The 15,767-nt window shown below is 36.4% G+C and overlaps 1 long non-coding RNA gene across 2 annotated transcripts; it reads left to right on the top strand.

The window, feature by feature from the left end:
* Window positions 1–1,115: 1,115 nt before the first annotated feature.
* LOC116452061 lies at window positions 1,116–14,881 on the top strand. 2 transcript variants are annotated; one of them, XR_004243391.1, is made up of 3 exons: window positions 1,116–1,261; window positions 2,241–2,317; window positions 14,735–14,881. It is a non-coding gene; the product is annotated as an uncharacterized LOC116452061 (long non-coding RNA). The 2 variants fall into 2 exon arrangements; XR_004243392.1 differs by lacking the exon at window positions 14,735–14,881 and adding an exon at window positions 7,334–8,927.
* The last annotated feature ends 886 nt before the right edge of the window (window positions 14,882–15,767 follow it).

Here is a 15,767-nt window from a genome sequence, read left to right as displayed (position 1 = left end):
GGATAAGATCTGCCAATACAAAAACTGAAATCAGATTTGAAACCAAAGAAGCTGCATACATATATGTAACAAAAACTTTGCTCTTAACCTGCTCCTCAGGTCTGGGAGAAATAGGTTATTTGAAAGGGACAAATAGTGTGAACAATCTGACTCTGTCAAGGTTTGCTTTTCAGACTGCCTAGATTTAGGCATAGAACTAATGTGAGTCTTTAAAATAAGAAGTTAAACATTTAGTCTCTCTCTAGAGCAGCTGAAAGAGATGGTTTTCTATGAGGTGTGATTCATCTAAGAATCTTGGAACACTGGAGTCAGGTAAAGTTAGTGTGTCCAAGGAAATGGACTGATGATAGGGGTAACCAGATCTTTAAAAAATACTTTTTTAAAGTGCAAATGTCCTATTCTCACCTGTGCTTTGAAACTTGGACACATATTCACATCCTTTCTTTTTAAGAGTTTTTATACTTTATAAATGAGAATTCTTTCACAATAAATTACAAGAAGAAAATAGTAAACAACTACAGACATCACTGAGGTCAGCATCAGAACCAAGGAAAATAGTGAAATACAAAGTAGTAATTTATGAATATGAAGAGCACACGGTACCTGGGACTTTTGTCATCACCTCTCTGTGAGGCAGAATTATCTGTTTTAAATTAACTTGTCTCTGTAACCGTGAAAGTGCATTTCTTTTTTGTCATATAGACACAACCATCTCTTCAGGACAGAAATAACTGAAGTTACCAGAGGCAAATATCTACATATAAAGTTTCCTTTTCAATATAACCATATGTAGCAGTGCACTGTACCCATGGTGATTGATAGTATTGTCAGATACAGCTCAGAGTGGAATGATCTGTTGAAGAAAAATATCAATCTAGAAGATTTCCCAAGATATGTTTCAACTTGTCCATTTACTTGAGGAAGAACTGAACCCACGATAGTATTAATAAAGACAGATAAAACTGAATTTGTTGTGCCAGCAGCTCTCTTTCTGATCTGTCCTGCTGTGAGTGGCTGTTGCTGGGTGGCTGTGCCTGCTGGAGGTTATGTGTCCCAGGGCTGGGTCTGGACTGTGAATGCTATTGCAGCTCCAGCATTACCAGTCTCTCCTGGCACAGCCAGGATTACTTCAGAGCCAGATCAGGCTCTGTCATAGTACAGCTAATAGGAACACTGCTTTTTCTCTTCTTCCTGCTAGATTTGTTTATTTTTGTATACACCATCTTGTAGAGAAATAGCAAGTCACGGGCAACCACTAAAGGTCTGTATCTTAAACTACAAAGATATTGTATTAAGTTATGGTAAAGGTGACTGAATTTGAAATGTAATAAAAATAGTGAGAATGTGGCTGTATAGATACTCTATTCTCTGTCCTCACATCAAATGTATTTTGGTGCTAGACATTTCAGCTGCTAACTGATCTTTTTAGTTTTTCTTGAAGTGGAGTTTCATGTTAGGTTAGTATTATTCAGCTAAAGCTCTTTCTGATGTCTGGACTAAAGAGAATTGCAACTCCAGCTGTCAGCTTCCAGCAGCCAATAACAACCCTATTTTCTTGGAAATTTTGCCAATTTTAATTAGCTGTTATGTATACTAGTATATGCAAGCACTGGACTTAACTAGTGCTATGTCTGAATATGTGTTCTTTACCTTAAAAGATCAGTGAAGTCCTATGTTTTTATAGTAGAATACAGAAAATAAAACTATTTGTGTATTCCCACCACCCCCCTAGTTTTTCAATATATAAAGATTTGCTTATTTGCTTGCTTTTTACCAGACATGCATATACTCAGGGAGATAGCTAATTAAGACTGAAAAAGCATTTTGCAAACTTACCTGCAATGTTAATAAACTATTTTTATGTGTGCATCTATGTGAGTATACATATGTACTCACACATATGGCTGAACATATGCTTAGGACAATTAAAAGACAATATCAAGCAAAACCAAAAACCAAGACACCTCTCCCTTTTTTAACATGTACCTTTGATTTGAAAGGGAATATTTTAGTGGCATTTTGCAGATAGGATAGACAAGTAACTTTCCAGTGAGGCAGTGGTCTTTGTCACACCATTTTAATTACCCAGGTTGGTTCATTTCTGACATGATTTACACTTGGAAAACCATACAGGTCTTGGACTGCAAGTTTATAAAAGCTCAAACACTGCCTTTAGATACAAAACTAACTCAGGTTAGTTTTTTCTCCTCTGTCATTGCCTGTTCTTAATTTTTTTACAGCTACAACCAACAAACTGACAGTAAGCAACTTCTTCTATAAGTATGCCTTGACCCACGTGAAACATATCGGAACAACGGTGGGTATTTCTAATCACACCACAGGAAGCAGCTCTCTGAAAGTGGCTGTCACAGCATGTCATTTTGTCATATTTACAGGCATACAGGTATTTGAAGCACCCCAAGGTATCTGTAAGTAATTGGCATGATGATTCCAATCCATTGCTAGCTATGAATTAAATATCTAAACAGTTTTGGTTAATGAACTAATTATCCTAGTGGAAAATTGTATCTTTGCTTTATTCAGTGAGCTGGAAATAGAACAGAAGCTAGACATTGCTGTTCCCAGTGTAGCTATGATTTTTAATGTGAAAGGAGAAGGCAAACAAGTTAAGATATATCTTACTGATGTACCTGGTAGATGGTTTAAGACCCCTCACCTAATCTGAGTCTGTCAAAAGAATCTCTGCATTCAATAAGCAGTTTGTAGCAAGAGGGGCGTAATACTGAATAAAGAGGATAGTAAGAAGAGTCTGACACTTGAAAGGTCTTTGACAGCCTGTGGCCGACTGCTGATAGTGTTTAGAATAGACTTATTATCAGCCCTGGTGTATCTTATCAGTATGAACATGGTTGTTTGGAAATTAAATAGCATGGAAAGAAAGGTCTCTCACTCAGTATTTTTAATACCTTTGCATTTAAATATGGATTTCCAAAAGCTTAAAACCCCCAACCATTCTTCTAGTGCAATTTTTTTTTATAATTTTCTGCAAAGAACAGGTACAGTCAAGCCACTGCCTTATTTAAATGCATTGTTATAGTACTGTTTAAGCTTATACTTATAAGACCAGAATGAAGCATTTTTATTTAAAATGAGGAGTTTTGTAAATGGAAAGAAAAATACAAACATCTTTTTTTTAACCTCCTTTTGTTTGTTCCTTTGTTAATATCTTGCTCTGCTAGGTTTACAAATCCTAAATAAACAGAAATTAGTGCTCCTTACTTTGCAGTCCATTTGCTTTAGATGTTTGCCTTGAGGGACATTTGTGTATTCTACTAATGGCTGCAGCAGAGCGCTGTCTCATTTTCATTCTGGCAAAAAAAGGCCGTTTCCATGGTTACAGTTTCATTTGCTAGAGAGAAACTGATGGCTGTTAGTGATCCCATCATAAGCAACTTCTGTCAGATTTCTTATCAAGTAGACATATTTTGACAAAGTGAAAGATAACACCATAATAAGAGAACTAAGTTGCTACTCTATGTAATGAACCATTTAACATTAAATGAAATGTGAAACCACGTTCTTAAGGCTGAAGGTGGAGAGAAAAGAAGTAATATTTATAATTTACAAAAATAAAAATATTCAGTGCTGGAATAATGATACCTACTTGCTTTCTGTTGTCAAGGTAAACCTAGTAGCATAGCATTGATGTATATTTTAGGGTCATGTACAAACCTTCACCATCATCTATTTCACAGAAAGATTACACAGAGCTATAATTACTTCTAGGTTTTCTTGTGGTAGTTCATTTGGCTAGATATGGTCCAAGACTGAGTTAGGGGCTAAATGCATGGATGGTAGGTCACACCCCACACATACACACCTTCCCCCAGACCCAGCTCAGACTTAGTCTAGCATTTTGCCCCACAAAATACATGCCATATCTATTCAGAAGGAATACTGTGGACTTAGAAACCTGGAAGAACCTTACCCTACCCTTTGTTGCTGTGAGCTGGGCTGGATGCCAGACAACAGACAAGATTTGCCCCAAATTATTTTGTTGTGCAGAAAATGTTTATTGGAGCCCTACGTAACCTGAGGACTGAGGTTAAATATGGTTATTGAAGGGAAAAGGAGACAGTATATGGTTTAATTTTAGATGTTTATGTTTCAGATCTTTAAGGTATCATATAGGGATGGCATCACCAGGTCTCCAGGCTTTCTTGGTTCACTATCACAGGAAAGCCTAAAAAAACCTTCCAAAAGCTAACTACAGAAGAGCAGTAGAATACCGGGAAATAAATGAAACACATAATTAACATATTAGGATTAAAAAAAAAAATGCCATGAAAAATGTATCCTACAAGGTTGTGGAAGAGGACTGAAATAATGAAGAAAGTTAGACTTGGGTAAAATTAAATACTAGTACACTGTACCTGAGGTATATACTCTGGGGTTAAGCTGAAGATTTGTAAAGTATATTTGTATTAATGCATATCAAGCTTTTTCTCCTTAGACACCTCTATAAATCTCCATTTAAATACAGATATTTGTTTAAAATTTAATCTCACTTGAAGCAGAGTATCAGTTCATTATTGCCCTTCACTTCAGTAGTTGTTCAGCTTTACAAGTGATGTGAAATGCTATCAGACTAAAATGATAGTGCCTGATTCTTATCTAAATTGAATTTTTTTTTTATTTCTTCAGCACATTTAGAAATGGGATGTAACTCTTTAATCAGTTTTAAGTAATTTGTTATCACCCAGAAAGGTACTTTAGAATAGCTAAGAGAGGCCAGTAAAATGGTGTAGACCTATTTTGCACTCAAAATACACTCTGGGATCAGGGCTATGGATGAATTTGAATTACTTCCAAAAAGCCTACAATCTCAGAAAAGTTTTTCTGAGATACAAAAACAGTTGATGTCCTGTAGATTCACATTTAATTATTTGTTACTGTAAATGCTGTGTAGTCCATGGAGGCTTGAAAGAGTTCACTGGCCTGCCCTGACTTGTGTTATGCTTGAGCAGAATCTCAGCTTTAAGGTACCCATTGAGAACTTCTGGTTGCTTTTGCCATTTTAAATATTACTTACAAGCACAGTGTGAGCTATCTTGAAACGTGGACATCAGAGCTCAACATGAATGGCATTGAGCTCAGTCTTAAAACATACAATCACAGAATCACAGAATCATAGAATGGTTTTAGTTGGAAGGGACCTTAAAGATCATCTGCCACGGGCAGGGATACCTTTCACTAGACCAGGTTTCTCAGAGCCCACCTCATCCTTCAGAACTGAATCCTGCAGTAGGACTGTCAATGTGACAACACATGTGTTTCTGGAAACTGAATTCAGAAGCCTATGTCAGCAGGTATGGGTACATGGCTGAAGCCAAAGGACTTCTCTGAAGTCCAGTTGATGAGGTCCTGTTCTTTACACAAGAGCCAGCCATGAGTTTCTTTCATATCCAGGATTCCATTGACTTGAATCTAGATTGAGCTCCTCTGTTACAGCTCTTTCAATAAGCTTAAAGGATTGGATCTTCTACAGCAACTGGCACTGACCTACTTCAGGTTCCACTGAAGTTAATGATAAAACTCTCTCTGGTTTGAACTCAAACAGAGTTAGGTCCATGGTACAGTCTTTTGAAAAGTCCCACTCCATATGGTTTCTAAAGAGTTAGTGATGAACAAAAGGCACTGAAGTAATCTATACTTTTCAGATGGGATTTCTAACATACTTATAATAACATCAGTGACACAGGAATTGAATGCATGGCACTCTATTAAATTCCATAAGCTGTAATACCATATTTTTAAAGCTGTTAATATCTGTTTGCTCAGAGGCTGTGCTTCGCCACAACCTGAGGAATCTATCTGTTTATGAATTAGAGGTAGGGTGAATGTCCCCATAACATGAATAGGAGCTGTGTGAGAATAGATGCAGGGCCTGAATGACTCAAGAGCTGTCACTTCAACAGGCAGTGCTCCTCAAAAGACATAGAGCTTCCTCAATGACTCTAATAAATCTAAGTAGAGAGACAACAAATTGGTTTGCATAAGTACTCCAGAAAGGCCTCCCTAGAACATAAAATTTTGGGTTTGAACTCCTTCTTTACCTTTTTCCTTAAGCACATACTTAAGATGATTGTGCTTCTGCATTTGCTGAAGCTGGTGTTGTAAGGAGCACAGATGAATCTTTCCTTTTTCTTTCCATCACATACATGATGCTTACCACAATACCCACAAGGTTTGAAAAAGTTCTCTTTTTTCAGAAAGAGTGGCAAAGATGACTTAAATTTACATTTCTGGTAACATTGGCAATGCAGTTAAGATGAGCCTTTTTGATATTATGATTAAAATATCTAAGTGTTTTTGAGTCAAAGTTGCCACTGCAGTTCAATCCTTCTCTGAATTCCTAAATAAGTGGACTAATCTTCAGCAATGCTTCACTTTTACAGTTTGTAATTTGAACAACAGTTGTTATGCTGTCAAGTCTAGGAACAGTCAGTCCTAACATTTAAGTGCCTAAGAGTTTTATATGTTCGACTCTCAGTGAGACTTGAGAACTTCATTCCCATAGCTCTTTCTAAAAAATCACAGATGAGGAATTTGTAGGCACTACTGATTCTTTTCAAGAAGAAAAATTCTTGTGTAGATATATTTATTTGTTACTGCCTCAGTGAAAAATGCCATGTCACCTTCTGGTGCCAAGGATCTGCCCGGGCAAACTGACAACTGCGAGCAACAATGAAAACTGACAACTTCATAACCTTGCCAAGCACTAGGAGGAAATGGCTGTTCATTCTGCCCATCATGCATAAAGGGCTTTTTATGGCCCAATTTCCAAGATGCTGCTCTGTGGGAAGAGGAAAGGTCCTGACTCAAGTTGTTTCCTGTTCCAATAAAAAAGAGTAAAAGCAAATCTAGTAGCATTAGCCATACCCTGGGTCTGACATGTGAGTCAGGAAAGAGAAGCAGAGAAGCTCCTCCAAGCTTACATGGTAAATACCAAGGTGCAGTTTGGTAGCAGGTTATATCAGAGACAGGTATCTCTTAAGAGACAGGTCTCATCCTACAGAAAAGAAAGAAATGAATTTTTTGAAATACACATTTAAGTCACTCTGGGTGTATTGACGTAATGTATTTTCAAAGAAATTTGCCCTTCAGCAAGGGCAGTGACCTCAGTTTTCACAGGACATATCTCAGCATTCATGTGACAAATCGAAGGCAGAGCAAATGTAGCAGAATTTACCATTCCCAAAAAAGCTGAGCTCAGACACATACTATATAATGTATTCTACCTATAAGATATCCTTGATTTAATAATATCGCATGAATTTACAAGATATAAATTTCATTTTTTGCTTTCCAGCTGATCCCAGAGCTGATGCCTTCAGAAATGTTGAGAACAGATAACATAAAAAAATAGAGAAATAGACATATTCTATGTTTCAACAATGTTAAAAGCCAAGGCAACATGTATTTTATCCACAAGGATGCAGAGAAGATCTGTTCATGCTACATATATCAAAAGTTGGAAATGTTTCCCAGCAGCAAAATCTGATTGGGCCAAAGATTGAAAGATTTCAAAGGTTTCCTGAAAAAGACTGCATGTAAGGTGTGTTTCCTTTTTATTTAGTATAAAGAAACCAAACTTTTGGAATGGAAAGACTTTCCAAAATCTTTCTTATTGAAAACACCATATGTAATGTTTTCTCATTGTGCAAAGAAATCACCTTTTTTTTTTCTTTTTCTACTGAGGAACTTCAGCAAGACAGACTTTTTCCTATTAGTAAACAACAATCTTGGAATTTTCCAATGAGAAAATGAAATTTCTAAGCAGCTTTAATAGTTTTTGATTTTTTTTTTAATTTTTTTTTTTTTTTTGATGCTTGGTTCTTGATTTTTTTTTTTCCCTTCTAGTTCAATCATTCCTGGAGTAGAAAGAAACCATTTAGCAATGTAAAGTAATACTAAAAAATAGTTCAGTGACAGGAAGTGAAAAATAATGTATCTTGTGGGGAAATTACACAGTCATCTAATTAGACAGGATATTGTGACATGTAATTAGTTTATGTTTGCTGAGTACTTACAAAAAATGCAAAGCTCTTTATAAATGCTAACGATTAATATTTAACCTAGGCATATATAATTAACAAAAGCCTGTTCTAGGCAAAGTATTAGGGCTAATTAACAACCATATTTTCATATCATATTCCACGTTTGCCTAAAATGCTAGAACCTTGCTTCAAAGACTGAAATACTGAATCTGTAGAGTGCTCTTAAATATCAAAACAGGAATTCAAATTTTGTTTTAGGTTTGGGGGTTTGCTATTTCTTTTGATAAAAATGTATCTCACGTAATATCATATAGTTACTTTTTTCCTAAGTATTTGTGGGGTTGTCTTTGGAAGGATTCCACCTAAACAAGTCTTACTTGACTTCTGAAAATTAATGAGATTAAATTACAGAAGAGTTTGGCAGCAGACTGAGCAGCCGTTATTCCCATTTCACTATCATAGATAAAAGTTGGAAATGATTCCACCATGTCAGTGTGCTCACAACAGCATGAGCCATGGCACATGAGAATTGAACCAGGCCTATCATACCCAAGGGAAAGGTCAAATTTGGGATCCAAATTGGGTAATGGGATGGAAGCTAGTAATAGTCTTTGCTGATTGTGATGAAAGTCCAGCTTTTTGCATTCAAACAACCAAAGTTCAATTCAAAAGGCAGGAAAAAAACAAATCTTGAATTGCAAAAATGAAGTGACAGAGATCTGATACATAGCAACCCTATATTTAAGCCAAAAAAGCCTTTTATGATATATGGTTTTTATACAAAGAATAATGATTTCTGCTATTTCCATCCAGCTTCTCTGTGTAGGTTTGTACGACTGTAAATTTTGCTTGTTACTTGCTTGAACTTTAGCACCACATTCTAACAATAAAAATGTTGTGCACTGACATTTTTGTTTTGCTTTGGTTCTTCAAACAAAGTTTAAAATTCTTGTTTTCTGTGAAGGAAATAGAATTTGATGTTCAAATAAAAAAACCCCAAACAAGTAATCATAACCAAACTTTGATTTTGTGGTCTATATGGTATGAATTTCCCTCAAATAGAAATGTATTATTCTGCTGGTCAAAGTGTACCTTAATCCATGTAAGATGAGGAATACCTGTATAATTATTAAATACTGAACTGATGAAAAATTGAGTTAGAAAAGTCTTCCTAATCAGTAGGATTAAAATAGAGACAGTCTCCAAGGATATACTTGCAGGCTGTTTTACTGAGAGATTGCACAGAACACACTCAAAGTGGGACAGAAACAGAAGGAAAAACAAAAAAAAAAATCCAGCCATGACACATATTAATGCAATGTGAGAAAATAAAATAGCAATAAACAAAAATAGATATTGAATGAAATCAGTGCCTGGAAAGCTGAGGGAACAAAATGTGCCTGATGACTGTCCTGCAAACCTTTACTGAGGCAAATGCTCTGTGTTCATGCAAACGGCTCTATTTTTGTTAGCTGGACTGTCCATGTAAGGATAAAATTTTGCAGCTGAGTTCCTGAAAGACTTAAGTAGACTTATTTGCTTGTTCATATCTTATTAATATAATGTAATATGCTATCTCCAGTTGCTTATTCTGGGAGACTCAAATAAACCTTAACATTAATTTCTAAGACCAAAAATCAGCAAAATATATTTACTTTATATACACTGAGACAGAATTCTCAGCTTATTTTAAATGAGTACTTATCCAGTGGTCTTTTTCCTTCCTCTGCAGCTAGTAACTGAGGACAAGACTCTTTAAATTTCTATCAGTTGGGTCCAAGAATCAGAGCAATATCTTAAATTATTTCACAAAAAGAATCCAGCTGATATCAAAGAAACGCCCAATACATTCAAACTTCCAGTTTGATCTCTACAAGTTTTTCTCTCCAAGCCCTGAGGATTACATACCAATGTTATTTTTCAAATGACAGTTTCAGTTTCCTGGACTCATGGTAACTTTAGATAAATGCATACTTTCATTCCAGCTGATACGTGATCTTCTTTTAGACTGTAGCTGAATTAATTTAAAATTACAGAAATAACACAGAAAGTGGAGACACAAACCAAGTGATCTTAACAGATGTGATCTCATCAGGGTTCCATTTGTTAAAGGAAATCATTGAATATTAACTAAAAGTTAATTAGATCTAATCACCAATTAGAAAGGAAAAGTAATTTGAAACTATCTGCTGCCAGTGTCTTATTATTACCTTTGAGAAGCTTAAATCTTGCAGAGGGTATGCTACCTGCCCATATATCGGTTCTAGTGTGCTAAGTCCATTGCTAAATTCTGGTTAATTACAGGCAGTCTCACAGATCTCAAAAGATGCAAAGGAAAAGACAAACAACTTGTCTTGAAACACTGGAAATACTGAAGGACTCGCTAACTTGCTCTGTTTAGAAAACCGTAACTCTTTTATTTTTAGTTTTGTTTTCCAAAGTTCCCTATTTTGAGAAATAGGTAAAGTGAAACCAGTCTATATAGGGACACAGAGATAATTCTGAAAGTGAAGGGACTAGTGCCTGTCCAAATGAAGTACCCTTGGTAAGGAGACAGTGGGCCAAGATGTGTGAGTGTAACACACAGCCTTTGCACCCAGGACCATCAGCTGTACAGTGAAGGTGACTTATACCCATCACTACAAAAACAACCCTGTGTACTTTGTCTAGCAGTTACACATAGTAAAATACATGCCTGGAGAGACAAGAACCCGAATTTTCCATGGGTCATACACTTCTTATGCATACTTAGGGAAATAAAAGGGTACTGTGACATACATCATAGCTGCGAAAGAAGGGTTGACAAGCATGCAAGGCCATATGGGGTGTTGAGGTCAACCAGTGACTCTCTTCTGCACTGAACTGTTTTGATCCCTCTTTGAAAACTAATGTGGGCAGTGGTGTGAGCAATCTGGAGAAATAATTCCTTTTATCTCCTCAACCTTGCTTCTCTCCCAACTCAGGGAAATTCAAGGTGTGGTGTAGTTGACACAATAAGTCACAGGGAAAATAATGCAAAATGTCAGATTTAGGAACTTAGCTCAGGGCCTGTTTTTTAATTATTATCTTGGCCCTTAATTTTTCAAATAAGCTATTTTTTTTTAATGAGAAGTGGCTCTTTAGATAGCACAAGAAACTGCAACTTATCTTTGAACCCATCTCATAAAAACCTGGACCTACCTAATAATTCCAGTTCTTGAAGGGCCATCATTATTGTTAATTAGCCAAGTTCCTTCAGCTGGCTTCTAAAATTCCAGACAGAAGAGACAATCAGCAAATCCAACCAATTCAAGCACTTAGGAGGACAATCTAAAATAGTCTGAAATCTCTGTGTAGCCTTCCTCAAGGAAGGTTCTGTTCCAAAAAAAGAAAATCCCATAAGAATTCTAGTCTTGCTGTTAGCAAAAAACCCCCAACACATTCGTATTTGAGCCTTTCTATTTGAGATTTTCTACTGCCTTACAGGTGTTTTAAAATGGGATTGGTACAACTTATCTCAGACTTTTGTGATTTGAACGAATTTGCTGTGAGCTGATATGAACTGCACTTTATTTTGCAATTAAATTGTATATGTAAACTTCTGCTTGTGAGCTGCCATATGTAGTCACTCAGCAGAGTCTACTGACACTTTTCACTGCAAAATGCACGTGATGGTCTTGATCGTCTTTTTCAGAACCTTTCCCAATGCAGCAAATTTGTCATCACTTCAGTGAAACACTGTTGTCCCAACCCACTGGGCTGATATTGAAGATCTTTAAAGAAGATAATATTAAATTGTCTGAAGTAAGAATTGATGGATATCTCCAGGGACCTTTCACTAAGTTTATGTTCTGGATTCACATTACAGAGCACACTTTTATTAAAAGAATTATTAGACCCAGCCTTAAGGCTACTATGGGAAAGTTTTGAAAGAAGGAATAGAAATTCACATCTCAGGTCTCATTACGAAATGAAAGACCTACTGAGATAAAAGTGACATGTAAATTCTTTCCCATACTTCTACACATTAATAGTATTTCTGCCTTACGGATTTAAGGAAATATTTAATATTGCTTTCTATCATGACAAAGAATTATTTATTTTTTGATTTTGATCTCTTCTTAAACAAACTGTCTGTAATCTGTACATTTTCCAGTCCCAAAATGACCTTTTTGTAGCATAGGTTTATTCTTAATAAACAGTTGTTGCCAGCAGCCTCTGCAACTCCTTAGTAACCACAAAGACATTCTGTGGCAAAGTATCTAACTACTTCTATATTTGTTTTACAGTTTCTGAGCATAAATACAAATAAAACAGCAAAGAATCAGTAAGAATGAAAGTAACAGCAGAAATAATATTCACCAAAAATTGCAAGAGAAAAGTGGGGGCAGCAAAAATTCATCTATCAATACATTGCAGGAGATTGCCTTACTGAATGTGTCTGCTTCCATAAATACCAAAAATAAAGAGACATATTTGGTTTCTTCTTTTCTACTTTTGTTTTATGCTCTATGCTCTCATTCAGCATGTATTTACTTATCTTAGGCTGAGCAGTCACATTGCTCTGTTGATCAAAAAACTCAGGATATTACAAAGCTTATTCTGATAAAACCTTTACACATTATGAAAGTATCTTCCAATTTTTACTTTTTAAAATTTTTTTTTCTTTTCAAATGACACGTACATTTACTAAAAGGTGGGACAGAAAATGAGGAGCCAGAGTGCATCTGCTTTATAACCGTAATTTTCATTATGGAAGAAAAACTTAGCTCCTTGCCTCTTGTCTTCAGGAGAACAAGTGAAAAGTTTTATTGCTTAACAGAAGATGCTATTTAGAGCACAGAATATATTCCTGGTACTTATAAAAGTAATCCCAACAGATAGCTAGCAAAGTCACCTACCGAATGACCTTATGTGAAACTCTGTAACTTGTCTATACTATCAATATTACATTCATGTTTGTATTGTGCACAGTAAACTTCACAGATATTTTCTAATCTCAAAAACCATGAGGAAATTCTTAACCACATGAAATTTCACAAACACTGTTTTGTTGCACTCGATGGGAAAGGCTGACCTTTTTGTTGTCATAGTACAAACCTCTCCCTTGTCAGCAAACAAAAATCCATTATCTGTTAGTAATATAGGGCCTATGGCACAGAGACAGGACTGCTATTAACCCTTCTGTCTTGGTCCTGCATCCAGCCCAGGTCAAGCTTAAAATGTGACTCTTAAGTTCTTCTCCGCAGAGTCCACATCTTCTTTTGTGGAAACAGTCATGACAAGTTGTTTACGATAAATTATACATAACAGCAGTGGGAGCAAAAGAAAGCAGATATGAAGTATTAATTAATTGATTAACTGATTTTATTCATTCCGATTAAATTTCTACTATCAGTGATTGCATGTTCACCTGGAACTTGCTGCATTATTTAGCAGTGGAAGTTAGGTTTCCCACTCCATCAGTGGCTCAGACAAAGCTGAACAAAGGTTTAAGAAATGCCCCTCTTATCAGCTATTTTGTTTTCAGCCTACTATTAATTCATAACTTAAATTATCGTATTTGCATTCCTTATGCCGGGGTTTCCAGTCCTTGAGGCCAAAACCGATCTCACGTCACAGGCAAGAAGTTCTTGGTCTTGCAGAACCCACCAGGCAGTGTGCAGAGTAGAAGACCACAGCCAGGCTGTGGTGTGGGTGGGGAAGCTACACGCTGGGCCACTAATGAAAGATGTGGCAGATTCACACTGGTTATGTCAGTGGCACAACAAGTGAGCTAAGAAGCTGTAAGGCATCACAGGACACCAGGCAGAGTTGTTGTGTTGAGGCTCAGGCAGCAGCACCCTGAGTGAACATCTAGTTAATGAAAATTTAAAACAAAGTCAGGAGTTTATGGCCTGATGCAAAACCCATTAAAGTCAATGGAAAGATGTCTATCTAGAAGCATTTGAAAACCCCAGATGGCTGTAGGAAGTGGGATGGCTCTAGGGTTCCTAAGAATAAAAGAGCAAAATCTGTAATTTAATAGAGCTTAGCAATGGCAATAAATGTGAAGAGGTTCCACTGAGAAAGTTGATGTAGAAATTAATATGGGGCAAATGACAGAACCTTATCCAAGTCTAGGATGGAAGTCTTAGGACAGCCAAGAGAAAAAAAAAGATATTTCACTGGAAAATGATTATGCATTTTGCCCTCTTACTTTGTCCCTATGACTCATAAGACAGCAAGTTTAATAGGGGCAGAATTTCAATGCAGGGTGAATGCTGAGCCATATTTTAGCTCTTTGGGATCTGACCCATTTTTACTGTTTCACTGACTGAGTAGCCTGTGGCTTTTGTTCTTTAAAGCTTGATATTTCCATTTGGTGGACAATTTCAAATTGCTACAGTTATTTGAATAGTGGGCAAATTTCTATTGTTTTTAGTGGCTAGTTTTCAAATGTTTTTTCAATTTGGTTTCTTTTCCCTATGGTAATGGGGCTTGACAGCATGATTCCCTCTTGGGGAAATTGGACATATGTAGCTTTTAATTTCTTCTGGGGAAAGAAGCATCTAAATTAAAAGTAGCAGGATGTTTCTCACAAAAGGACAAATTTTCTACCCAGCTTTGAGTAACTTTGTGGCAGAAATCCTACTCCCTGCTGGGGAACAATTGCCAGTGGCTCAGCACATTCCCAGTAGGCATGTCATTTTATCACAGTTTCCCTAAATTTCCCTTAATTCCACACATAACAGAGTCACCATGGTGCTACAAGAGGATTCATCTACGAGAAAAGGTCCCAGTCATTTCAATGAGAATATTGCTTGGGTGAACAGTTCATGGTTTGGCCTTCAAACAAGAATGATCATTTAGGTAAGATATTAACGAAACTCTGGGTTTAATTGCAGGGTATCTCATAGCCTCTTGTGTGGCTCCTTATTTCTCCATGTCTCATTTTCATACTAGCAATGATTCCTTCTCTTGCAGAAGTGTTCTGAAGAGTTCATTAATATTTGTGAGGTATTTAAATGAAGAACTTACTCAAGAAGAAATAAGTCAGGGCTGGGTGCCTGGGTGCACACTATTATTCCTGGCACAAAAGAAAACAAAACAAATCCCTAGTTGATTCAGAGCATTGAGGAAATGTTCTTCCATTTTCCCCAGATGGCAAAAAATCTCAATGTATACAAAATATCAATAGGACAAGCAATTGTGCTTGAAGCAGAAACTTTGACACTGTGCCTCAACTTAACTAGAACCATCTGCTTGTGCATGAAAATAGTAAAAGACTTGAAAAAAACACAAAGCAGAGCTCATGCACAGAACCAGGTGATGAGTAAGTGTCAGTAGAGCTCAGTTCATTGCAAAGTGACAAGAACAAGTTTATCAGATGTACTCAAGAATAGGCAAACATGTCCAATTAAAAACCAAAAAAAAATCCTGAGCAAGCTTGACCCTTCACTTAATCACCATAGTTTAGTGATATAACAATTAGCTGCAGCTTAAGTGATAGTCAGAAGAGCAAAAATGAGATGAGGGCATAATCTGGAAAACAAAACTTATGAATTTGATCACTGGTATCTGCAATTGGTATCTCAAAAAATAATGTTTGTAGTGACTGCAGAACCAACATGGCTAGCTCAATTATCAGGTCAGACAGAGGTTCCTTTGAAAGTTTGGTTTACAGTTAGTTTGAAAAGATGCACAGTACATGACCAGAGGGGAAAGGAAGAGATGTGAATTTTAATATAATGGTCAAAATTTTGGTATGTTAATTTCTATTTTCCC

The sequence above is a fragment of the Corvus moneduloides genome, chromosome 1 (assembly GCF_009650955.1).
Source record: "Corvus moneduloides isolate bCorMon1 chromosome 1, bCorMon1.pri, whole genome shotgun sequence".
Taxonomy (NCBI): domain Eukaryota; kingdom Metazoa; phylum Chordata; class Aves; order Passeriformes; family Corvidae; genus Corvus; species Corvus moneduloides.
This window is presented reverse-complemented; position numbering and strand designations above follow the sequence as displayed.